Source organism: Podarcis gaigeae (assembly GCF_964106915.1).
Source record: "Podarcis gaigeae genome assembly, chromosome: 6".
Classification (NCBI taxonomy): domain Eukaryota; kingdom Metazoa; phylum Chordata; class Lepidosauria; order Squamata; family Lacertidae; genus Podarcis; species Podarcis gaigeae.
The window spans coordinates 304,420-330,109 of NC_139682.1; the positions used below are offsets into that span (position 1 = coordinate 304,420).

A 25,690-nucleotide genomic window follows, 5' to 3' on the forward strand; every position below is an offset into this window, starting at 1 on the left:
ATGGACTGAAGCGCTGCGTTCCCCGTCGGAGGGCGAGTGGCTCCCGCCGGGCCCGCGAAGGAGACGCAGCCCAAGAGCGCGGAAAGGAGGCTGGGCAGGCTCGTTCTCCTTGCGCCCGCAGGGGGCGCTGCGACACCGGCAGTGAGCGGCCTCTCGCCTGGCCCGACCCGCTCCTGGCCCACGGCGCGGCAAGCACCGTTCACACGTGACGCAGAATCAACACTGGGCAGCCAAGCCGCGCTCCACTGCCGCCGTTCCCGCGTGACACGCGTTTACTTGCTTCGTCCTTAAAGGTAACTAACCCTGGAGAAACAGGCAGAGGTCTTGCTACTGGGCAGCTGCTCCTGCCGTTGGGGGGTCCGGAGGAGAGAGATTGGGGGCAGGGGGGGCGCCAGAGGCGGCTCTCGGCCACGGCGCCCATGAAAGACTCGGTTTCCGTCCAGCCCGACACCCTCGGGCGCTTAGCCCTCGAGGAAGCGCGGGCCGGGACCCCTAAGAAGAATGGCGGGCGTGCTCTTGAGCGCGTGCAGAGCGCTCAGCCTTCCGCGCTGAAAGAGCGGAGGAGGAGGAGGAGCTTGTCCGCCCGGGCAGCCTCTTTTTGCGCAGAGAGCGCGGGTTGTTTGGCGACGGGGAGGGCGCCCGCCGCGTGGGCTCGACGGGGCACGGCGGGCAGAGCACGAAGGCGAGCAGCGCGGCGCCCCGTGGCCGCTGGAGGGAGCCAAAGAGCCGCCGTGGAAGAGCCGCCGTCGGCGCCAGAGGGCGCCAGGGAGCGGGCGCAGCCCCTCCGGTTGCCTGTGGAGGGCGGGCGGCGGGCGGAGAAGGGCCCCGGGCGGCGGAGAAGCCGGGCCGGAGCGGGGCGCAAGAGGCTCTCTCCTCCGCCTCCTGCTCGTCCTGCGGCGGCGCCAGCCCCGGCCGCCCCACCCGTCCGCCCGTCCCCGTGGCTCCGTGCCGGGTGCCGCCCCCGCCGCCCGCCGAGCTCCCTCCTCCGCGCGCCGCCGCCGCCTTCGTCCCCGGCGGCGGGCGAAGCTGGGCTCGTGGATCCCCGGGCCGTGCGCTCTGCGCGCTCCAGCGGCGCCGGGGCTGGGCGAGGCGAACGGAGGGCTGGCCTCGCGCCGCGCCGACTGCAGCTCGCCTCGCGCTCCGCCCGCCGCCGCCGCCGCCGCCACCGCGGCGCTGAGCCGGTGCCGATGCCGCCGCCACGAGAGGAGCTGTCGCCGGAGCATCGCCCGCCGCCCAGGTAAGAACAGCCGCCGCCGCCGTGCCGGGAGGTGGGCGCCCGCCCCGTCGGGCAGCAGCGGAGGGCGTCGCCGCCGCCGAGGAGCGCAACTTTCCGCCGCCGCTCGGCAAACTTTGGCGCCGCTTCCGCCGCTCTCGTCACCGGCGCTGCTCCCGGAGGAGACGGCCCCAGGCCCCTTGGTGGGCTGGGGGCGTCGCTGGGCCCCTGTCCCTCGGGCGGCGCCCACTTTCGGGAAGGGGCGAGGCCCCTTCGCCTTGCCCGCGCGCCCCTAGTCGGGCCTGCCGCCGCCAGGTAGCCTCGGGAGAAGAACCGGGCGCTCCGGTGCCAGGCCTTCGGGTGGGGCCCCGTTAGTCTGCGGGGAGGGTCCCCCCGAAGCCTGGATTAAAAGCCCCTCTCTTTCCACTGCGGCTTCTCAGCCGGACCTACCTCGCAGGGGTGTCGCGGGGCTGTCGCCTTCGCTCGCTCGGGAGCCGCGGCTTTCGCAAGCTCGCTTCTTGTTCCGACGGCAGCCACGGTTCGCTTCACGTCCCTCCCCGTCCCGCCTCCGGTAGCCCAGCAGAGGCCCTGGCCGGAGCCCGGCTGGTTGGCTGGGGACCCTCGGCCAGACTGGGGGGACATGGGCGGAACAGGGGGGTCCGCAAGCGGGGAGGGTCCTGGCCGGCTTGCCGTGGTTTGGATGCCCCTGCGCGATCGACGGGGTCGGTTCCGCTCCCTTCCTGGGAGGGGTCCCTTTGGAATTCTTGCTTGCCCCTCCCGCCTCCCATGGGGTGTTTTTGGGCCTTGGAGGGAGGAGCCCTGCCAGCCCTCCCCTGCATAACCAGGAGCCCCCCCCGCAAGACGCATCCTGCCTTACCTAGACTCTGGGACGCCCCTTCACATTTCTTTGGGGAATGAGAGGTTGGGGGGGGGGGCGTCTCCTTGGGACATTTGGTTCTCTGGACGCCGTGGGACATCTTTGGGATTCCCCCTGCTCGGGGGGGGGGCGCACCCCGCAGTTAGGAGAAAGTCATTTTGGGGAGGAGTCCTTAGCGAGGGTGGGGCATCTAAAGTGTGCCCAGCCAAAGGTGTGGGGGGGGGGCTGACTGTGGCAGGGCCCACTCTCCCTCGACGCACCACTTTGGGGGCGCTGGGCTGGACTGGTCAGCAGATGCTCCCCCCAGGAAGGGGGCCACTGAGCCATTCTCTCTGTCTGCATGTGGTGTCTGGGGGGGGGGGGCAGAAGAAGAGCAAGTCCTGGTGGGGGGGGGTCCTGTGGGCAGGAGGGCCAGGCAGTTCTTCACCTGAGCAAGCGTGGCCAGAGAGGGACCCCCGCCCGCCCCCGCTGGAGACTTCCAAGTCTTCTGCAGTGCCGCCCAGGTAGCACCAGGACCCCTCACCTGGATTGCAGGGGATGCTTCTTGCGGTGGTCTAGGGGGGATTTACGCCGCCCCCCCCCCCGCCGCACGCACGATCCCCGTCCAGGTCTGCCCTCCTCTCCCCGCTCCGTCCCCGCCTGTGGATGTTCCCAGTCCCCGCACGTGCGGATGAGAGGCAGAGACCAAGCTGTTCCATGTTTATTTTTAATCGGTTTCTGGTGAATTGGACTTTGATCTCCTGGCAAGGAGCTGCCGGGCTCTGCGGGGCTTCGGAGTCCGCTCGCTTCCCTCCATCTGCTGGACCCTCGCGAGGAGACCCTTCGGAGCGCTCCCCGGTCTCGGTAGGGGGAAAATAGCACATTTTTTGGGAGGGGGAGGGAGGCTGCTGCTTTGGCTGACCTGCCGCCGCTCCTTCCAGAGACACCCGCCTCGCATTGAGGGGGAAGAGCGGCCCCCTCCCCCCCGCCTGGAGCAGCCCGTTGCCCCACAGCTTGTGGGGCGCTGGTGTCTGTGGAGCTGGGAGTTGGTGCACCGGCAGGCGCGGAAGCGGCGAGGCTGGCGCTGCTTGGGCGTGCGAGCGCGGCAGCGGGCGGCCAAGTTGGGTGCGGATCAACTCTGCGCGGCCGCCGGAACTCCGCGCTCAGCCGGGCCGCTCTCCGGCGGGCACCCCTCGATGGGTGAGTGGCTCCCCGCCCGGGGCAGGAGGGCGGCGGCTCTCTCTGGGCGCGGGGTTTGCCTTGTGAGCATGCCTTCTCCAGGTGTTTCCTGGAATGGCAGAAGCGGGAAGGGGAGGCTGCAGCGCCCCTCCTGGAGCTCCCGTGCCCTGGGGCTGCTGGCGTTGCCCCCTTCGGCTTCCGAGGGGCGGGCAGGAGGAAGTCCTTGACTGGCTCCCAGAGTCAGGCTCTGAATTTGAGGCAGCTGGGAAGAAAGCGGCAGATATAAATTTAAGAAATAAGAAAGCCTCTTTTGGCGGGCTCTCGCATGGGGTCTGTTGCCTGCTGAGGGGCTGTGTGCGCGCGTGTGTGCTTGGGCACGTGTGTGAGAGAGTGTGTGTGGCTGTGTCCACGCACGTGCCTGCCCACACCCGCCAGACCCCCCCCCCCCTTGCACAGTGTTGTTGCTCTGTTCTTTGCGCTTGCGGGGGGATGCGTTGCAATGATCACCAGTGTGCGCGCTGTGCTTGGCGGTAGAACAATGTGGTGATGGATCCGCGGAGCTGAAAGGAGCCTCCATCTTCAGAGGCAGTCAATCTTTGATTCTCAGGTGCTGGCAACACCCAGCAGTGTGTCTTTGGGCCTGCCTGAGGGCTGTGGCTCAGGGACAGAGCAGGGGCCTGGCATGTAGAAGGTGCTCCACAGCCGGAGACAGCAATGCTTCTGGAAACCGAGAAGGGGAGAGCTGCTTTTGTGCTCAGGTCCATCCGGTTAGCCACTGTGAGAAGAGGATGCTGGGCTGGATGGGCCCCTGGCTGGATCCTGCAGGCTCTCCTTGTGTTCTTCTGCCTGGGTTCAATCTCTGCCCCCCCCCCCGCAGGCCTGGGAGAGACTGCTCTCTGAAACCCAGGGAGCCCTTGCTGCCTCGCCTGAAGTCTGCTCCCTGGGCTCCTATCCTGTTGGGCCTGGGAGGCCGCTTTCCAGCCAGACCACTCTTCCGCTCACAAGACCCAAGGAGGCACCCAAGTGGCTCTGGCCTGCTTGGCTGTGCCGCTTGAGCGAAGGTGCCCCCCCCCCCGGCTGGGGCTGGAAGTGATCTCTCGTGGGGCGGGGAGACTCGCCCCTCTCCTCAGAGGGGGCTTGGGGGTGCTTCTTGTGTGGGCGCAGCCGTGCCAGGCGGCTTCCCTGCTTCCTTGTTCATGCCCACCTGGGGCTTCCTCCCTCTGGGCTTCAGGCTTTGCAAGAGTCCCACGGGAGCGATTCAGCTGAAGGAGGCACAATTGCCAGAAGCCACACGGGGAAGGGTCCCTGGGGAGTCGGGAGAGGCAAAAGCAGTGCTGGCAAATGCCCGCTGCTCCTCGAGATGGAGGGGTGGGTGGCACCCGGGGGGAGCAGGGCAGTGGGAGGGAGCAGGGCCTGCGCTTTGGTGCTGAGCCTAGTGGGGCACAGTTGCTCAGGGCCATTTTCTGATGAGCTGGTAGAAACTCCTTTCCCCTTCCCTGTGCAATTCTGTGCTTCCTCTCTCCTGGCTTCTCCTGTTCCTGACCACTGGCAGATGCTCCCCTTGCATTCATGTTGGGTGACTTCTTGTTGCTTTAAAAGTCCCCGCATGCATGGGAAGAATTGTTCCTTGGGCAGGGCATGCTTCAGGCTCTCTGGGTGAATCGATCAGCCTGGGGGGGGCGTAAGGGGAGCCGGAGCCTGCCCCAGACCAGGAAAGCCATGTGGGGGACTCTCAGTCTCAGAAGACTGCTGCCCCCACCCCAGCTGAGCTGGCAAGTTGGAGGCTGTAAATGCTTCTGAATCCCAGTTGTTGGAAACTACAGAGGGGAGTGGGCTCTCGCACTCAGGTCCTGCCTGAGGGCTTCCCGTTGGGCCGCTCTGGGAAGAGGACGCTAGACTAGGTCCCGCTGGGTCTTCTGGTGTTCTGCTCCAGCAGTGGGTTGTCCTGGGCAGACGGCGGCCGCTCAACCTCTCTCAGCCCACCTGGTCCCTGTCATTGAAGGGGGTTGGACTGGATGTCCTCTGAGGTCCCTTCCAACTCTGCAAGTCTAGGTGCTGGGGAAAATGGGGGTGCTGAGCCGCTCTAGAGGCTGCCCGTCTGGGCCCCGGAGGAGCGTCCTGCAGGAGGCATTGAGAAGGAGAAGCGGTGAGGGAGGGGGAGGACCGTTTGGGTCCTTGGCCCGCTGACGACCACGCTGGGCCCTTGTGGGTTATAAAGACTCTGCAGAGTTTCAGCCAAATGACAAGAGAGGATGTTGGCGCCGTGCCTGCTCCTGAATCATTCATATTGGGTGATAAATTTGAAGAATTGTTGCCGTCTTGAAGCGGGTGAGGAAGAAGCTCCAGACCAGGAGGTCAGGGAGTGGCGAGTTCACAGGAAAGACTTGGGGTTCTTTAAGCAGGACAGGCTGGGGCTGGGCAGGGGGGGGGCTCTCCTCCATCCCCAGGAGGGGAGCAGCTGCATGTCCCCAGCGTGTGTGTGTGTGTGTGTGGGGAGATCCCCGGAGAAGGCTCCAGGGAAGCTCCTGGTGAGAGCCTGGGGCTCCAGGGCGCTGGGTCTCGCACCCCACCCAGCAGGCTGGCAGGAGCCCTGGCAGTGCCCGCCTGAGCAGGGCTGGGACCAAGAGCAGCAGGGCAGGTATGAGGGGTTGGGCCGTGGTGGGTGGACTGTGGGCCGTCCTGAGAAGGAGCAGGTGGCCAGGATTTTGGGAAGGGCAATCCAGTGTGGCTGACCTGAGAATGGCTTGCGGTTCTCCCATGAATCTCAAGGAGGGTTCGGGGGGGGGGGGGAGACCTGGCCTGCTTGGGTGGGCCATGAAACCTCTGCTTCCACAGAAAGCCGCAAACCTGTGGCTTAATGGGCACATGTTTTGCAGCTGGTTGCAGGAGCAGCGCAAGTTGCATAATGCCTTGCAAAGAGATTTTGCAAGGAGTCTGTTACTCAGGCGAAAGTTGGGGACCTAAATATGACTGTGTAGTTGATTGACCTATGTTGAGAGGCCTGCATTGCAGGGGGTTGGGCTGGATGACCCTTGGGATCCCTTCCAGCACTAGAATTCTATGACTCCATAGAGCCACGGATGCTGAGGGCCACATTAGAAACCCAAGGGCCAGAGTTAGCTGGAGAATTGATTGGCTGCCATGCTGTGAGCCCAAAAGCCCACCATGGAAGGGAGGGGTGCTGGAATGGGGGAGCAGGCAGGAGAAAGGGCAAGGAAGGAGAGTCAGGCTGGAGCAGGAATCAGGAGGCCTGCAAGGAAGGGCGGGCCTCCCTGGGGAGAGCGTTCCACAAGGGGAGCCAGCACAGTAAAGGCCCTGTTCAGAAGCTTTGCTGCCTCCAACAGTGGAGACCGAACATACTTATCCTGTCTTTTTTATTTTATTTTATTTTATTTTATTAATACCTCACCTTTCCCCCTGACAGGACTCAAGGTGGCTTGCAAGAACTGCTAAAAACATAGAAAAACCAATCATTCAAACACAATTAAACATTGATAGAATTAAACTATGTATAAAATATGTTTAAAAACCATTAGTAGCCATCAGCAACCCTCTCTTGTGCCTGGATCCTGGCCCTCTCTGACCACCCTGGTAGCCAAGTGCCTTCACTTATTCCTGAATTGCAGGGGGATGGACTAGATGACCCATGGGGGCCCTTCAGACTCTACGATTCTAAGATTCTGAGGAAGTTTCATGGCAATAAGCATGATTAGGGTCAGGCTGCTGGAGAGTTGACAAGGGAAGAGCACCTGGAGCGTGTGGTGATCTTTGTAAGACGAACCCCCCCTCCCCGCGGCCCATTCCCTGGCTGAATGCTGCTTGCAGACCCCGCGGTCAGATCCCCAGTTGCCCTTGGCTTGCTCTCGGAGGCCTCTGCTCTGCATGAAGGCTTCGTCTTTGTTTATTGCGTTTATTTCTCACCCTTTTCTCCAAGGAGCTCAGAGTGGCAGGCTTCTGGCTGGGCCTGGGGCTGCGGAGGGCTCCCTTCCCCCACTGGACTTTGCCGTGGGGCAGAAAGGGCACTCTCTTCCAGAGACCCCCTTTGCCCACGCAGCCTGTTCTCCGAGAGGCTCCAACACGGTGCCTGGGGGAGGCAGAGGGTGGGCAGGCTCTGCATTTGGGTGCCCCCCTACCTGTCCTGTGAAGCCCCATCGGAGCCTCACACCCCCAGGCAGCCAGGGCTGGGCTGGCTTGCCTCTGGAAGGCCCCTTTTGTGGCGGCTGTGGCATCCCTATGGCAACTGCAAGGCATGCTTAGGCAATGAGCCAAGTCTCGCTGCTTCCTGGGCTGGGGGGGGGGGGCGCTGCCAGAAGCCGCAGGTTCAGCTCATTCTTCCACAAACAATAGACCCACTTGGTCTCTGTCTCAGGAAGAAGCCGCTTTCTGCTGGGAGGGGTGGGGGTGGGTGTCTCTGCCTGAGTCTGTGCCCCAGGGACTTTCTGAGCTAAGTGCCCATTTTGGGGAGCAAAGGGACCGCTGCCTCTTTTCAACAGGCCTGTCCCAACTATGGGGCGCTGCCACCTGATGACATCGCCGTGGCCCCAGAAGTTGTCCCTGCTGACCTCTCTCTCCATTTCAGAATCCCTCCCCATGTTCTGCTGAAAACCCAGGAAAGTGAAATTCTACAGGCCCCACCCTCTGTGCAACAGTTTCCTCTCCCTCCCACCCCAGGCCAGAATTGGGTGCCTGAGGACCCTGGGCGTGAAATGGGGCTGTGGAGGAGATGCAGAGGCCCATCTCTTGCTGCTATTCCAGACAAGACCTTGTGGGTCTCCTCAGGGAGAGATCCGTCCTCCTGGGTCCGTAAGCCTCTCGTGGCCCTGGAAGGCCAGCACCTCTCTTGGTGAAGAGAGGGCGACTTGAGCCCAGCAGCAGCAGCTGTCCCAGGCCTATGCAGTTGCTGCTGTGCACCCCAGGGGCTCCCCCCCCCAGTGGCCGGGACGGGGCAGAGACGCCACCCTGACAAGGTGGTCCTGCCCTTTGCCAGCGCAGCCCAGCTGTCCTGCAGAGCTGGCGGCGGCTGTGCTCTGGCCAGATGACCCACAGCGCCTGCTAACAAGCTGCCCGGAGGGTCACTGGCCTGCCCCCCGCTTTCTTGCTGGCTGTCTCGCTCGCTTGGGAGCTGATGAGCCAGGGCCGGGCCAGGCTGCCGCTGCCTTGCTCTGGGTAATTAGTGCTGGACGGCAGGCAAAGTCTCTCCTCGCAGCCGAAAGTGGATCCGTCAGCAGGCAAAGCTGCCCAGGCTGGGTCTGCTCCAAGGCTGGCGACGTGCACTGCCCCCCCCCCCGGGAGGGGGGCAGGGAGGCGGCTGGAGCGGATGCTTTCCAGTAAGTGGCCTGCTGAGTGCGGTGCCTCTTTGCGAAGCTCTTGCCCCCAGCTCACGCCCCCCCTCCTGGAAACTCAGGGCCCTCCTGGGTGCCTGGTGCAGCACTGAGGAATTGGGGGGGGGGGAGAAAGGGGCATGGTTTTTTTTTGGGGGGGGACATTTGGCCTTTAAGATCCCAGAAGCCTTTTTGTCACTCCTGATTCTGCAGAGGGGAAAAGGGGTTGGGGGGCAAGAGGGGATCCCGGCAGAAGCCCTTAATGAACCTTCCAAGGCAGCAGTGTCTCTCCTTCCTGCCCCATCCCTTGCAGGAAGCACCACTGCCCAGCTGTGGGGCAGCCCACCCATTGCAGGCAAATGCCGGCCCCCAGATGCTGAGGGCTCCCAGCTTCCCTCTTCCTTTCCCCCGGTGAAGCCTCCTGGCCAAGGGCTGTTTGGAGGGGGAAGGCAGGCAGGAAAAGGGAGACTGCCCCCCCCCCATTTGCTCCAAATGTTTTCTCCTCTCTGGGGCATTGTGGTTTGGGGAGGCACATTTGCTTGCTCTCATTGTGATGCCAGTCCAAAAACTGCTGTGGGAGCCTTTGCGTATTATTCAAAAGTGGGGCCCGTCTCCCCTGGGGCTGGCCTTAGCTGGGGCTTCCCATATTGGAACTTTCTGCAGAAGGAGGGTAAATGGCTGCCTTCATATTTAAGCAGTGTACAGTGGTACCTTGGTTTAAGAACAGCCCTGTTTAAGAACGATTCAGTTTACGAACTCTGCAAAACTGGAAATAGTGTCCTGGTTTGTGAACTTTACCTTGGTCTAAGAATGGAAGCTTTTTCTTTTGGTAATTTTCAAATCCTTAATAAATATTATTAAAAAAGAAAGAAAGAATGGAAGCTGAACGGTGGAAGTGCACCGGTGGCAGGAGGCCTCCTTAGGGAAGGCGCGCCTCTGCTTAGGAACGGTTTTGGTTTAAGAATGGACTTCCGGAACGGATTAAGTTCGTAAACTGAGGTACCACAGTCTAAATCTGTGAGCTAGCAGGAGCTGCTTTTGTGCTGGGGACGGCTGGCGGCTGCGTGGACTCAACTCAGCCGTGGGGACTCCCAACCCGGCTCACCCAGCCCAAGGGGGGGGGGGGCTGCTGTTCTGCTTCTGCATGCCTGCTCATGTCCTTGATTTTCTTGATCCCTCCCCGTTTCAAAGTCAAGAACTTCTTCTATGAATTCCAGCCCCGTCCTCCAAAGGGGCTGCAATCCTCTCTGAATTTGCTTGGCTTGGCTTGCGGGCTTCGTAATGATCAGCCCTGGAACCAGGACACATCCCCAAGGAAATGCCTAGGCTGCTGCCTCGTGCTCTAGCTAAGCTGTTAACTACAGTGGATCTAACAGTTGCCCCCCCCCGCCTTTGCCGCTCTCCCCCTCCGCGTGGGGTCTGAGCAGGTCAAGGCCTCCGTCTGCCCCGGTGCTCAGGGCGCTGTGGGAATGCCGGGAGAGATGGTGGAGCAGTTGTGGCTGTTGGGGTGGCGGGTCCTCTGGCTTGGCTTGGCTCGCCTGCCTTCTCTGTGGGGCAGCTATACTGGAGGACGCTACCCAGAAAAATGGGGTGATGGTACCCCATATGACTGTGTCATCTGGTGGGGATGGTTGGGCATGTGGCATTCTTCCGCTGCTTCTGGGGTCTTCCATTTCCCAGCCCCCCCCCCCAGATATTCGAGAGAGACAGGAGACTTCTTGTGTCCTTGGGAGACCTGCCGGCCTTGGATGCTGCCTGCAGCTTGTGCCTCCTGGTGGCCCATTGCAGGAGGCGCACTTCCTGGGGGTGGGGGTGGGCTGCCTGCCTCTCTTGCCCGCCTGTCCTGCCCCCAGCAGTGGGCACCCGAAGCTCCCCTCTCTCTGGTAGAGCTGCTGTGGCTGTGAGAGTGAGAGGAGGGGGGCTCTTCTTGGGTGCTTTCCCCTTCAGAGGAGGCCGGCTGCTTGGCTGCTTTGTGTGCAAAGAGTTCTGACGTTCTGCTCATCAAACAGGCTAAAGAGGGACAAGGGAGGTGAGAGCAGCCAGAGGAGGAGGAGGAGGAGGCAGCAGCGGCAGCCGCTGCCGCCTCTGGAACAAAGGGAGCCACTGCGAACCAGCCAGCAAGCCGAGGCAGCAACAACCTGCAGAGTGGAATTGCAAAGAGGCGGAAAGTGTGTGAGGCAGAGGCAGGCAGGACCGTGTGGGGAGGGGGGGGGCTGCTGTCTGGCGTGCATGTGTGCGCACGGTGCTCAGGTGGCAAGAATCGCCTCCGTGATGCTCTCCCTCTGTGATGCCTGGAGAGGGCGGGAAGGAAAGGCTGCACCTCTGGGGGTGGGGGGGGCAGGCAGGCAGGGGAGGGGGCTGGAGGCTGAGCTGCCCACCTGTCTCAGCAGACCCCTCTCTCCTGAGCATGGGGCTGTCTGGAAGGGCTGTCCTTTCCTGCTGGCATTGCCCAGGGGCCTGGCTGGGGAGGGCAGTTTGCTGCTCCCTTGCCAATGCCAATCAGGTGGGCGGGTGGTGCCTGGGGTCACACATCTCTCTTCCACAGGCTGGCACCTGCCTGGCATCCATCTTCAGCCCACCTTCCTCCTCCTCCTCCTCCTCCTCCTTGCAGCCTTTCTCCCGCCTTGCACACACTTCCTGCCTCTTTGCATCTCTGCCCCCCACCATGCTGCTGCTGCTGCTCCAGCAGCCCCCTCCCTCCCCTTCTCCCCCCCCTACCTTTTTGTCCCCCAGCCTGCCTTGGGTGCTCTTGCATTTAGGATTTTCCAAAGTGCCCCTCGGGTGGCTGTGACGGAGATCACAAGAGATCAATTACCACCGCACAGGACTCAAGGGTTCTGCTTTGTGAAGGTCCACCTGCCAGCCCCAGAAGGAGAAGAACACTAGGGGGCAGTCCGGGGGCTCGGGGCCGGGCAGAGCCTGTGCCAAGATGGCAGCTGCTGCCTGGTGGGCCCTGCATGGCAAAGGTCGCAGCTGAGCCCCCTTGTACAGGCCTGTTCTGCTGCGAGGCTCTTATTGCTTTTATCTATGGATGGCTTTCAAATCCCACCTTTTCCCCCAAGGAGCTTAAGGGGGGGGAGGGGAAGCATGGTTCTCCCCCTCCTCGTTTAATCCCTACAACAACCCTGTGAGGTAGGTTGATAGGCGGTGACTGGTCCCCAAGGTCACCCAGTGAGTTGCATGGCTGAGGAGGGTGGATTTGAACCCTGGTCTTCCAGGCCCTAGCTTGGCTCTCTAACCACTACACCCCACTGCCCCATTCCAAGTGTTGAGGGCTAGCTGAGGTGCCGAGTGCCCAGGTGGTTGTGCCAGGGGTGCCTGGTGACTTGGCTGCCCCGCCCCAAAATGGAGTCCTCCTGGTGCCGGAGCAGAGCTTGGGTGGCCACCTAGCAGGGATTCCTGAGCTGAGATCCCTGCATTGCAGAGGGGTGGACCGGATGACTGTGTGGGCCCTTTCCAACTCTGCCATTCTGTGCTTGTATGGTCTCCCGGGAGCCAGGGAGTGAAGAAGATGCAGCAGCAGCTGCACCAGCCCCACAGGATGGTGGTAGAGGGAAGTTGAGTGGTGGCTTGCGCCAGGCAGACCAGGCCTTCCTCTGCTGCCACCCAGTTTGCCTCAAAGCCCATTCTTTGGTGCAAGCTCCTCCGAGAATGGGCTGCCCTAGATTCCTGTGGGTCCTGGAGGGCATGGAGTCCAGCCAAACAGGGTTTCTCCATCTCTTCAGTAGCCAGGAGTTGGGCCAGCGGTTGGCGTCTTCTCCAGCCTCATCTCTGCTTGGCTTGAGATGCTTTGAATCTTTAGGAAGGGGAAAGGGGGGGGTGTTGATGGGGGGCTGTTCCAAGTGAGGGCTGATGGGGTTCAAGACGAAGGTAGGCTATGTGTCCGAGAGTCCTGTGGCTGGAAGTGCCCCCCCCCGCTTCAGTCCTGGCACCCTCTGCCCGCTGGGCCTCTCTCCTTCCCGCTGGGCCCCAGATCTGCCCCACTGGCTGCTTTCCTGGCAGGCCGCTTTGCCCAGCCCCTCTCTGCTATTCTGGGCTGGGGAGCACCTGCTGGCTTCTCCCAGGGGAGCTGGCTAATTACCGGAGAGAGGGCTGAGGGATCGATTCCGTCTCTGCCTGGGGCTGGCTGGGGAAAAATAAATTGGATCCGGTCAGGTAAAAGCAGCTGCCCTCAGCAGGGCTGGTTCTGCCTCCTCAGTCTGCACACTCTCTCCCCGTCTCTGGGTGAGGAGCAGCAGCACCCCTGGCCCTCCTGGTATGGGAAGGGGGGGAGGGAGGACCCCTGCTTCAAGGGGGGCTTTCTCCTCCTCTTCCTCCTCTTCTGCCTCGGAGGCCTGGCAAGGGCCCCCGTCTCCTGCTCCGCAGACCCTTCTCCTTCCGGCTGGCATTAGCATTCCGTTAGCGGGCAGGGTCCGTGCAATTAAGGGGCGGGTGCAGCCGTTCCTCCTGCCTGGAGCCTCGGGGGACGGGCCGCGCTGGGGGCCAGGAGGCGTGAGCGTTCTCTCCCGGGGACGGATGTCACAGCACAGTGGCCGCCGAAATGGAAAGCTATTAATAATGATCCTGGAACTTCACTTCCATCAGCTGTTTATTTAAAGGTGCTCTGTATTCCCCGCCACCTGATTTATGTGGGCAATAAGAGGCGTGGGGCTGGGATCACTTTTTTAAGGAAGGCTAATGGGGTGAAACCATCACACTGCGACAGCGGAGATCAAGCTGGGAAAATGAGACGGGAGACGGGTGTAAGCATTTGCCGCCGTTATCGGGGATCCGCGCGGGCGATGGAGCTGTTGCTGTCGCTCTCTCTCTCTCTCTCTCTCTGTGTGTGTGTGTGTTGGGAGGGGCCCCTCCGCTCTGCTGCTGGCAGCATTTACGAGGGCTTTTACGCCCCTTCTGCCTCTCCTCTCCCAGCTGGATTTATTGGCCGTGAAAGGATATAAAAATTTGATTCTACTAGACAGGACGCTAAAAGCCTGTTTCTTGCATCAGGAGTGCGCAGGGCGTCGGCAGCTGCTGGGAAGGAGGAAGGTGATGTGCTGGAGAGCGGGCGGGGGAGGGGAAAGGGGGCGGGCGCTGCCACAGATCCCCCCACCCTGGTTGCCATGGGCTCCTTCAGGCCGCAAGGATCCGCACCCCTTGGCCCGGATCTGGCTGTCTTGAGCCTACAACCCTATGAGTGGTGGGCCAGTCTTGCCAGGGCGGTCTGCTCAGACTGGCAGCAGCTCCAGCCCCTCAGGCCTTTGTGCCTGTTTCCCTGCCTGGCCCACGAGATTCCCTCGGGAGCTGGTGGACTCTCCTTCCTTGGAGGTTTTTGAGCAGAGGTTGGATGGCCATCTGTCATGGATGCTTTGGTTGAGATTCCTGCATCGCAGGGGGCTGGACTGGATGACCTTTGGGGGTCCCTTCCAACTCTACCATTCTATGATTTCTCTTTAAGCCTGGAGTGGATGCCCAAGATTGAGCCTGCAGCCTCCACTTCTGAAAAGCAAGGCCTCTGTCTTGGAGCTCCAGCCCCTCTTGCAGGGACTTTCCATCCTTTCTAGGGACTAGCACCCGGGACCTTGCAGAAATAGTGGGCAAGTGCCCAGAGGCTGAGGCTGCTGCCCAGGGGTGCCACCCAAGGCCAGCTGCTTATCCAGTCCCCAATGGCTGAGGACGACGCCATGTAGGGGGCTGGATTGCCCCACCCGTCTCAAGTGTTGCGGACCTTGGCTGGCAGCCGCTTGGCCTCGGGGTTTCAGCCTTGAGGGTCTTCCCCTCCATACCTGGAGACGTCATCAAGGGTTGACCTTTCTACAAGGGCCCTTTTCCCTCAAGGGCCACCTCCTCCCACCAGGGACCTGCCCGCCCTTTTACTGAAGGAGGTCGCTTTATTTTAAAGATTTATACCCCTCCTTTTGCCCCCTTCTAATAACAAAAGAAACGCTCAAATTTAATTGGAAAGAGCCCCGGGGGGCTTTTCTTGAGCCCACCCTGCCTGCGCCTGGCCGTCCTGCCGAGTCCATCCACTGCGCAGGTGTGAGATGGTTTTTAGATTACTAACCAGGTTCAGCTCTGCCTTAAAAAAATCATAACAATTATCTGCTCTTTCGATCTTTTTTGTTTTAATTGGAGTTGTTGGTGCTGTTCTTTGGTGTTTTTGTCCTGACTGACGTTGGCTGCTTTGGAGTTCTCTGTGTGGAAAGGAAAATCAAGGACACCTTTTGCTTGTAGGTATAAATACGCACAGAATCCAGCGCTCTGCAGGCCCGAGATTTTTCTACGCTCAGCCTTTGTCTCAGACCTGCAAGTGATGGCTGGGGTGGGGGGGCTTTTCTTCCAGCTGGCCATGGGATCAGAAGAAGAAGAAGAAGAAGAGTTTGGATTTGATATCCCGCCTTTCACTCCCTTTAAGGAGTCTCAAAGCGGCTAACATTCTCCTTTCCCTTCCTCCCCCACAACAAACACTCTGTGAGGTGAGTGGGGCTGAGAGACTTCAGAAAAGTGTGACTAGCCCAAGGTCACCCAGCAGCTGCATGTGGAGGAGCGGAGACGCGAACCCGGTTCCCCAGATTACGAGACTACCGCTCTTAACCACTACACCACACTGGCTCTCAAAGCCCTTTGGCAGGAAAGAAATCCCCCAAGCAGGGCAGGAAGGCTGGTGCTTTGCAGGGAGTTTGTCCTCAGAGACCTCTATTCCAAGGTAGACTGCCTTTGGCCATGGAGGTTCAATGTAGCTGTGGCGACTACTCGCCTTCATGCCCTGCTTGTGGGCTTCTCTCCCTGAGGCATCTGGTCGGCTCCTGCAGGAGGCAAGGCTAGATGGACCCCCCTTGGTCTTCGTGTGGTGGTTAGAGAGATGGACTAGGGTTCAAATTCTCACTCAGCCATGAGTGACTTAGCCTAACCTACTTCGCAGGGCTGTGGTGAGGATGTAATGTAGAGGAGCACAGCCATGCATGCCACTCTGAGGTCCTGGGAGGAAGGAAGGTGGGATATAAAAGTGGAAGTAAACAACCTCCTTATTTTCTTCCTATATATATTAAAATGTAAGGCTGTCGTCATGCTGCAGTTAGCACGGCTGCCAGTAGAGGGCCACACCAATTCCAGCATGGTGATTCGGGGGCAGTCAAGCTGTTTAATGGGGAAGCGAGGGTGGGAGGTGCTTCACAGAATAGTTTGGCAAACCTTAACTTTTGCAAAGCAGCTTCCTGTTCCGCCGCCTGATGGCATCCTGGTGCTTTGGACTACAGCTCCCATCAGTCCCGACTAGGATGGCCAAATGAGTTCTTGCTTTTGCCAGTCCTGGATATTCTGCTAGTCTATTTTGTTGAGCACCCCCCGCCCCATGTCCCTCTATTAGAACAGGAGAAAAATTGTGTCTTTACACTTCTCATAACTTTATCAAGCCCTCTCCCATCGTGTCCCTCCCCAAATTAAAACCTAGTTGCTTGTCCTTCTTCTTGTGGGGGGGGGGAACTCCTCGATTCGGGCTGCCCTCTTTGGCACCTGGCGCAGAATCTGGATTTCCTTTTCCTTCTTTTTTTAAAGCGAGCCATGGATCCTGACCACAAATCTCATTTCCCGTGTTTTGCGGTAGCTCAGGAGGTCTGTGGCTGGCGCCCCCCCCCCCATGGCTCCCTTGGAAACTCAACAGCAGCTGTGGGGAGCCACTCCTTTGATCCGGGAAGCAGCAGGGGATGTTTGGGCTTATCACCCCCCAGTTTCCTCAGTCAAAGACTCCCCACCAACACTTCGCGGAAGAACATTCCCAGCAGTATGCCTTGCGTTATATTTCCCCTCCCCATGGCTTGGAAGGAGGAAGCTGGGGGGGGGGCTTCCCCTTGGCTCCCCCCACTGGCGAAGGCAGAGGTCAGTCCATGTTGCTTGAGGCAGCATGGTGGCATCTTGGTACAGAGGACGAATGTTCAGACATGAATGGATGAACAATTTGCCCAGTTTTGCTAATGAGAAAAGGGAAAAGGGGTTTCATAGACTCATAAAATTGTAGAGCTAGAACTCCCGCCCTGGGGCTCCAAGTAACTACACCAGGATCTCTAATTCCACCCCCAGTCCCGGGGGGGGGGGGGAGAAGCAGGCGGAGGCATCCATGGGGGGCATACGCAGACCTGAGTCCACTCTCTGGTCCCCTTCCACTCGTCCCTCGGGCGCTTGGGTGGGCTGAAACCCGCCAACTGCACTGCAGGAAAGCATTCTGCAGGTGCTCAGAGACCCCTGCTTCCAGATCTCCCCGGACCACTCTTGGCAAGCACTCTGAGCCTGGCACTCAGCTGGGCCTTTGGGCTGCTGAACTTCCAAGGGCCAGGCTGGGGCGAGTGGGCAGGACTTTGGGCCCGAGGGTCCTTACCTGGAGTTGGGCTGATGCCTCTCTCCCACTCTGGAGAGCCAGGAGGAGACAGCAGCCAAATTGCCCTGTTTTGGCAGGATATGGCGGCAGAGCTAATTTTCTTATCTACTATCGTATCTGGTTTCTAATTCTTATTTAATGAGTTCCCCTGAAAATAAGAAAATCATTGGAACAATTTTCTTAAGTGTGAAAGATTAGGCTGCAACTGGCATTAAAGCGGCTAATTACCTTCATTCTTCCACATGTCTGACAGTCTCCTGCTCCTTGGCTGGGGGCCTGGAAGACTCCTGGGTGGGGCTGGGACCCGCCCCCCCCAGGGCACTGGGAATCTCGGGGGTCAAAGGAGTTGGCTTCGGTGGGGTCCTCTCTCCCACCCCTCACCAAATGTCTAGCTCAGCCATGAGTGGTCCAAGGAGCCTGGAGGTTCCCCAGAAGATCCAGCCTGCTGTGGTTCCATCCAGGTTGGACTGCTGCAGTGTGCTGTACATGGGACGGCCCTTGAAGACTGATCAGAAACTTCAGTTGGCCCAGAATGAGGCAGGAGGGGCATGACTGGGCGCTTGCCCATGGGGTCACCTTTTGGGTGATTCTTGGGTGTCTGCTCCCAGTATGTTTCCGAGCACAATTCAAAGTGTTGGTGCTGACCTTGAAAGCGCTATATGGCCTTGGTCCAGTATACCTGAAGGAGCGTCTCCACCCCCATCATTCTGCCCGGACGCTGAGGTCCAGCGCCGAGGGCCTTCTGGCGGTTCCCTCATTGCGAGAAGCAAAGCTACAGGGAACCAGGCAGAGGGCCTTCTCGGTAGTGGCGCCCGCCCTGTGAAACGCCCTTCCAGCAGATGTCAAAGCGATAAACAACTACCTGACATTCAGAAGACATCTTAAGGCAGCCCTGTTCAGTTTTTAACGTGTGATATTTTACTGTATTTTTGGTTTTTATGGAAGCCGCCCAGAGTGGCTGGGGAGGCCCAGCCAGATGGGCGGGGTATAAATAATAAATTATTATTATTATTATTATTATTATTATTATTATTATTATTATTATTATCTGCTGGGCTGGTGGTCAGTTTGTTTCTGGGTCCAGTTCAGAATCCTGGTGATCATCTGACTTGGAAGGTCTCCTCCTCACCCCTTGCATCCCAGTAACCTTTCCCCCTGACCTTTGACCCCTGAGATAACGGGAGGTGTAAGTTTTACTCTCCATAGGCCCACTGAAATCAACTTATTCAACTCAGTCATTATTTCAGTGGGTCCCTCTGGAGTAACTCTGAGCTGAATACATTTGAGGGGCCCCACCCTGCTCTCTTCCCTGAAATCTCTTCCAACTGCTTTTAACCTTGTGTTTTTCAACTGTTGGAGCTTGAGCCGCATCCTTGTGGTAAGAGAGATAATGATTTTGCAGAGGCAGTGATGGCCACCAGCCTTGATGAAGCATTAGCTGGAAGCCCCAGGAGAAGACTCTCTTCTCCAATCCTGCTTGTGGGTTTCCCTTGTGAGAACAGGAGGCTGGACTGGATGGGACACTGGCCTGAGGTTACAGGCTCTTCTCATATTCTCCATCTCCCGCCTGTGGATGAGGAAGAGGGAGTCTGTCTTGCTGGCCATGCCCAGGTGGGGAGGCACCTTTTCCCACCTGCCTGGCACCCGCCTGACCCTCTCTGTGGCTGCTCCAGCAGCTGCCAGGACCAGAGCTGACTTCCTGGGCAGCCCTTGCTCCGGTTCCCTTGGGGGGGGGGGTGGCACTTGCCCCTTCAGGCTCCTGCTGGGGAAGAATCAGAGGATCATGCGAGCTGTGGAGTTGGAGGAGGTCCCCAGGGCCATGTAGTCCAAGTCCCTGCAATGCAGGAATCTCAACCCAAGCATCCATGACACCTCCTCCTCCTCCCTGCTCCCCCCAGACATTTTCCCCCCAACGCCTCCACCTGCCTGCCTGCTCCTGCTCCTGCTCCTGCTCCTGCCTTGTGCCCACAGAGCTGCCTTGCTGCAAGTCAACAATTAAGATTCCACTGCCAGGAAAGCAACATCCTGCAAGTTTGCTGCCTGCAAAATGAACCCTGGAAATGATGCATGATGCAGATGTGTGGTGACTTGATGGAAATGTGAATTGCGTTAGGTTGGGGCCGGATGGTGTTGGAGCCACCAGGGAGGTGCTGGTTGTGACAGGCCCCAGGCCATGCTCATGGGGGGTGGGGAAGAGGGCAGTCACTGTGGGGCTGGAGCCTGGGCCGGCCACGGGGGCTGCTGTGCCCACAGCATAGAGGGCTTGGGGGGTGATTCCTCCTGGGAGTCTGACTTGAGAGCCAACAAGCCCCCCTGGCCTGGAAGTCAGGGGAGGCTGGAGGGCATCTTTGCCAAAGTGGGGGTGGGGAGCAGTGGCTGCCCCTCCCTCCTGTCCTCATCTGCAGCAGTCTTCACGCTGCCTGCCTCTGGCTGGTCTCTGCCTCTCCTTCACTAGACCCCCTGGCAATGGGGTGGGAGTTTCAAATAATGGGGGTGCATGGGGGGGGATTAGTAGCTTAGAAGAGGCAGGACATCCCCCACCCCAATAGTGCTAGCATGTCAATCCTCTGGCTGCTTGATGCTGAGAGAGAGAGAGAGATTGGGGGGGGGGAGGGATTTCTAGGAGCTGGACCTGGCCAAAGTCCTGATGCTTCTCTCCTCTCTCACTCACTCCAGAAGGCCAGTTAAGAACACCAGGAGAGCCTGGCTGCTGGATGAGGCCCAAGGGGCCCATCTAGTCCAGCACTCCGTTCCCACAGGGGCCAACCAGATGTCACTGGCAAATCCACAAGCAGGATCCGAGCGCAAGAGCCGCTCTCCCCTCCTGGGGTTTCTAGCTTCTGGGATTCAGGAGCCTGGCTGCCTCCAGCCGTGGAGACAGAGCAGAGCCACCCTGACTGGGAGCCACTGGGAGCCCTCTCTCCTCCTCTTCCTCCTCCTCCATCATGCATTTGCCTGATGCTCTTGGAAAGCCACCCCAGTTGGCGGTTCTCCCTGCCTCCTGTGGGAAGGGGGGGGGCGTGTTGCTGCTCTGCTGGGTTCTCCTGGTGGGCTTCTTCCCAGGGGAGCTGCTGGTGGGCTACTGGGAGGACAGGATGCTGGGCCCGGCAGGCCCTCATTGGTCTGATCCAGGCGGCTCTCCTCACCAGCCGCCCCCTCTGCAGTTTTCCGGTTCTGGGGGCCCACCGGGGCCCATGGCATGTTCTGACAAAGATGCAGGACACGCTGGAAGGCAGGACCAGCTAGTTAACATTTCACTCCCCACCCATCCATCACCTGCCATAAAAAGTGGCTTTTGCCTTCATTGCTCCACCCCTTTTGCACTGGCTTCGCCCACCCTGGCGTGTGGCCCTGGGAAGGTTGTCCAGAAGGGGATGGGGCCCTTGGGCTGAAGATGTTCCCCTCCCCTGAGAAGGATGACTCTGGCTCCCTCCCACACCCCAGGGGCTTCTCCTGGGAGCTGCGCTTTGTTGTAGGGTGAACTACGGTTCCCAGGAGTCTTCGGAGGAGGAAGCCGCAGGCTTTTGAGGGTTCTCTGCCGTATGGGGCAGCCGTGACCTTGACCTCTGACCTTGAAGCCTGGGCGGTGCACTGGGGAGCTGGGGACGGTTGCCCACCCCTTGCCTGGCTTGAGTTCCTCGCTGCTCGCCCCCCGGCAGGAATCTGGGGGCATGCAGAGGTGAGGAACTGCAGGCAGCCAAGCTGTGAACACGGGTCCATTTTCTATTTAACCAGGCCATATTGGACGATAAATAATTCATCTTTCTGCCAAACATTTGATTAAAAGAAGCCAATTCCTTTTGCGCTTGTCAAGGGGCACGAAATCCATTTCGTGTTTTAATCTGTCCTTTTCATTCTCTGAATATTTTAGCTTCCTCTTGGACAGCCTTTGTCCCCCTTTCCTGCCTGCCTCCCAAGCTGGGGCTGCTGTGGGCTTCCCTCTGGCTTGCACTGAATGCTGGAGCTTCTGCTCTCGGTGGCTCACGAGAAGCACTAGGCGCTGCAACAAAGAGGGGAGGGGAGAGGTGGGGTGGGGGCCACATTTTGGCTTTGCGCAGGGAGCTGCTGAAATTTTGAAGCCACTGGGGGGAGCATAGGAACCTAGGCAGAGCCTGCAGGATGAGGCCAAGGGTCGGACATCCATGTCTCACAGGAGCCTGTGGGGAAACCTGCAAGTGGAATTGGAGCCCCAGAGCAGTTCTGTCTGGAGGCAGCGATGCTTCTGAACGCCAGCTGCTGGGATCCCCAGGGGGGCAGAAAGTGCTCTTGCGCCCGGGTCCTCCTGGTGGGTGTCCCATGGGGGCGACTGAGAGAAAAGGATGCTGGACTGGACAGGCCACTGGCCTGTTCTGGACGGGGGCCTCTTCCATTTGCAAGTCTTCGCTTTGTATGGCCAGCTCCTTCCTACACACAAAACACACCTGCCGGTACCTGAGGAGCTGTCCTATGGAGCAAGCTTGTTTTCTGCCACTTTGGACTCCTGCATTGCGGATGGTCCTTCGGGTCCCTTCCAACTCTGCAATTCCATGACTGTATGATTATTCAATGGATTCAATTTACAATGGAGGAGATTCTGTCTCAACCTCAGGAAGGGCTTTCTGAGGGCAAGAGCTCTTCAGCTGGGGAATGGGCTCCATCGGAAGGTGGTGGACTCTCCTCTCTTGAAGGCTTCAAAGCAGAGGTTGGGGGGCCACTTGTGGTTCCTGTGGTGCAGGGACCCCTTTCTGGAATTCTCTTTTTGTGGTTCGCAGGCCCCTTCCTGGCAGGCCAGGGAGAGTGTGGCCTCAGGAGAGTTTTGAGGGCCAGACCGAGAAGCCGGGGGGGGGAGCTGTATTTGCCCCCCGCCTTCTGAGGTGCCCCCTTTGCCCGGTCCCCCCTCCTTCCTGGAAAGTTTCTCCCACTTCGTAGGACAAAGAGTGTACAGGTGACTCTTCTCTCTCCTCTGCCTCCTGCCCAAGTTTACGTCTTTAAAGGCCAATTAAAGCATTGTATCCGTGTAGCTGAAGCATGAAAATTCCCTATTTGGAGAAGAATTATTGCCGAGCGAGACGGTTCTGGCTCTAAAAGCTCTTTTCCCCCCAGGGAGACACCGAGATTTTCTTTTGCAATTAAAAATTTCTTTGAAACTCGGACCAAAGAAGATCTGAAAAAGAAATATTGTGAGTTGGAAATGCGTTCCCCAAACAGTGGCTGTGTGAGAGTTTTAACAAACACCTCCTGCTTCCTCTCCCCCTGTGACCAGGAGGGGTCTCTTCCCCAGCTGCGGGGGCACCCTCCTCCCCTGCTTCCTTACTTGGGGGCCATCAAAGCCCCGATAATTAACTTACTTCGCATTAAGGCAACTTGCCTGGCAAGGAGGGAGAGAGGACGGACTCTGGCTCGGCATCTTTCAGCAAGGAGAAGCAGTGAGACCAGGTGGTGGGGGGGCTCCTTGGAAGGGGCTTTATCCCACCTCTTGGTCTGTTCCAACCCAGCTGAGGAGAAAAGCTTTGGAGGAGGAGGAGGAGGCCCCCTGCCGAGAAAATAATTCCAAGGAGCCGGAGAAAGGAAGCTGGAGATTTACTTCAAGGACAGGAGAGATTACACTTTTAATAAGTACAATGGCCTTTTTTGGTCCCTTTTATTATTAAAACTGCGGTTTCCATGCGATTAGCGGAGGGGTCTTTGTTCTTTGCTGCTTCCGCCTGGTCCCTGGACAAAGACTTTTGGGGGGAGGCAGTAATAAGGGAGGGGGGTCAGGGAGGAGTGAGCCCCTCTGCCTCCCCTCAGCCATGCATGTTTGGCACTCAACCCTCCGGCTGGCAAGTCATGTCAGAGGGTTCGACTTGCTGAATCCTAGAGCTGAAAGGGACCCCCAGGGGTCATCTAGTCCAACCCCTGCCATTCAGGAATCTTCACTAAAGCATCCAAGACAGAGGGCCATCCAACCTCTGCTTCAAAGCCTCCAAGGAAGGAGAGTCTACAGAATTTCCTTTCTCATCGCTTGAGACCATTGGTTTGGGTCCTCCCTTCTGGAGCAGGAGAAAACAAGCTTGCTCCATCCTCTCTGCGGCAGCCCTTGAGATGTTTGAATGTGGCTCCCCTGTCGCCTCTCAGTCTCCTCTTTCCCACCTCCCTCAACCATTCCTCATCAGGCGTGGATTCCAGGCCCTGGGTCTCCCTCTTCTGCACCCCTTCCAGGCTCTTTTCTGAGCTGTTTCCCTTTGCCTGCTGCCTCCTAGGCAGGAGTTGTTATTTTGAGCCCAGCCCCTTGCAGGAGTCCACAGCCAGGCTTAGCTCCCCATATCTATAGTTGGGGGTGTTATTTTGGGGGGTGGGTGGTTTGCCCAGTAAGACTGGGCAGTAGATGAGCAGTTCCTCACCTGCTCTGGAGTGGTTGGCAGGCAATGTGCCAGGTTGCATTTCAAAGGAGGATTTTAAGCAGAGGCCAGGTGGCACCTGTCAGGGGTTCTTGACCTGCAATTCCTGCAATCCAGGGGGCTGGACTGGATGACCCCGGGGGTCCCTTCCAACTGCTTTCTATGAAGGAGCTAATTTTCACCACCTGGTCCTTGCCAGAGGTTTGGTCAGCTCCTTTCAGTTTGGCCCTTTCAGTATATGCTGAAGGATCTGGGTTCAAGGCCCCTTTCCTCCGCTGGCCTCCCTGCTCCCCGGGTGTGTTTGTGATGTTTGTAGCATTTGTGGCTCCGTCTCCTCGCAAGAGGCAGGGGAGAAATTGAATTCCACCCCAGCGGAAGCGTCCGCCTTGCTGCCTGCGCAGGTGCTTTGAGGTGGCAAGTGATAATAAAGTTTCCCAAGGACCTTGCCTTGGTAACGGCGCCGGCGCCTGCCTAGCAGATCCCGGGAAATGAATTCTGGCCTGCGTGTCCTGTCCCCTCCCGCCCTCCCCGAGGAAGGGGAGAGTTAAGTGGAATTGAATCTTGTTTAAGGAGAGGAGACACAGTTACATGGCACTGCAATTTGCTGCGCTGTTGACAATCTGAGAGAGGAATTTGCCGCTGGAATAATACAGGCTCCTTGGCCCATCGCGGCGAGATCTGTCGGCGGCCGGCCTCTCTGCGCCGGGCTGCCTCCCCGAGATGAGATGCCAGGCAGGTGGTCTTGCTGAGGCATTAAGTGGGATAGAGTGCTGTGATCCCGCACTAATGCACTGGAGGAAAACAGAGTCCGGGGGAAGCCACACTTCTTCCGCATGGGCTGGAGAAACATCGAGAGTGGCAGGCAGGGTCCCTCCTGAGGTCTCGGCTGGCAAATCCAGGAGGGTGGGGGGGAGGGCTAGCGAGAGCTCTGCTCTGGAGGCAGCCGGGCTTCTGAATTCCAGCCGCGGGAAACTGGAGGAGGGGAGAGTTTCTCTTACACTCAGGTCCCGCTTGCAGGTTTCCCATAGTGGGTGTCTGGTGGGCTGGGTGGGCCTCATCCAGCAGCCTCCTTTCATGTTCTTAGGGAAACCTCAGGAGGAGAGAGGGCTCCTGTGCTCGGATCTTGTGTTTGGGCTTCCCTTTGAGGCATCTGGTTGGCCCCTGGGAGAAGAGGATGCTGAGCTAGGTGGGCCTGATCCGGCAGGCTCTTCTCATTTTCTTGTGGGGAGTGTGGGGGGTTGGCAGAGGCTGAGGGAGTCTCCTGGGCCCCTTAATGCCACCCTGGAGGAGCTGCAGGGACTGGGGGGGGGGCTGGGTTGGCATTCCTTGCCTGCAGCCTCCCCAGGTGCACAAAGGTGGCCCAATGCCACCCTGGAGGAGCTGCAGGGACAGGGGAGAGGCTGTGTTGGCATTCCTTGCCTGCAGCCTCCCCAGGTGCCCAAAGGTCATTTGTGTTCTCTCTGTGTGTGTGAGTGTCTAGGGGCCTCCGTGGCTGCCCCCTATCCTGCCGGGCCTTGCCAGCGCAGGCTTCCCAGCATCCCTCTGGTGTGCCCCCCCCCCGTCCCATGCGCCAGATGAGCAGGTGGTGTCTCCCCTCCGATTGCTGGCCGCCGCATTTGTGAAATGAAATAAATATTGACACGGACGGGATGCTATTCAATTTGTCCTGATCACTGGGCTGCGGTGAGTTCTGACAGGGCAGAGTGTAAAACATAAGCTCAGGATGTAATTTCTACTGTCAACATGATGTACAGTACAGCTCTGCCAAACACACACTGACGAGAGCAGAGCGGGAGGAGGGGGAGGGGGGAGCACGTGCGGGGGGGGGGCTGGCGCTGTGGAGTGCATGGAGTCCCTCCCTCTCACCTGCCGAGCCCAGGAATGCCTTGGTGCTTTGGCTGCCAACTGCTGGGCAGGGGCCTGGATGCAGAGACCCTCTGCCCTCTTTGGAGTGGGGTGGGGGTGAGAGGAGAGAGGGGGAGCAGCCCACCCCCATCCCGCTGGCAGGGTCACTTTACGGAGGAGATGGCTGAGCACAAAAGGCAGCCGGGAGGAGGGGGAAAGGATTCTGGAGGCAGGTTGGCGTTCCCACAGCAACCGTTGCCTGGCCCTCCACGTGTGGGTGGGGGACACGGCGGGAGGGAGCCTGTTGTTGTGATGATGGGTGTTTGTGCGCCTGTCTTATCTGTGGAGAAAGGGGGCTGCCCGCCCGCCTCCTAGCTCCGTGGGGCGCTTGCCTCGACACCTTGGACTGAGCCCCCCCTGCACGTTGGGGGGCAGAGCCCTCTGTGGCTGGCACCCTGCTCCTTCCCATGGGGGGGGGTGCAGAGAACAGGGTGTGTTGGGCCAGGAGTCTCCCTCCCCCCCCCTTGGAGAAGGGTGCCCCCTTGCCTGCTCTGCCTGGCTAGGTTT

The 25,690-nt window shown here is 59.3% G+C and overlaps 1 protein-coding gene across 5 annotated transcripts in view; it reads left to right on the forward strand.

The window, feature by feature from the left end:
• Positions 1-226: 226 nt before the first annotated feature.
• CDH22 (cadherin 22) overlaps positions 227-25,690 on the forward strand; it is an 88,594-nt gene continuing 63,130 nt past the window's right edge. The window contains exon 1 of one of the 5 annotated variants that reach the window (XM_083744224.1): positions 227-293. The gene's annotated coding sequence lies outside the window, so the exon portion shown is untranslated. Of the gene's footprint in view, positions 294-1,156; positions 1,238-2,533; positions 2,934-3,178; positions 3,270-13,291; positions 13,312-25,690 lie in introns of those variants that run through there. The other 4 variants (XM_083744221.1, XM_083744223.1, XM_083744222.1 and 1 more) reach the window with 4 other exon arrangements.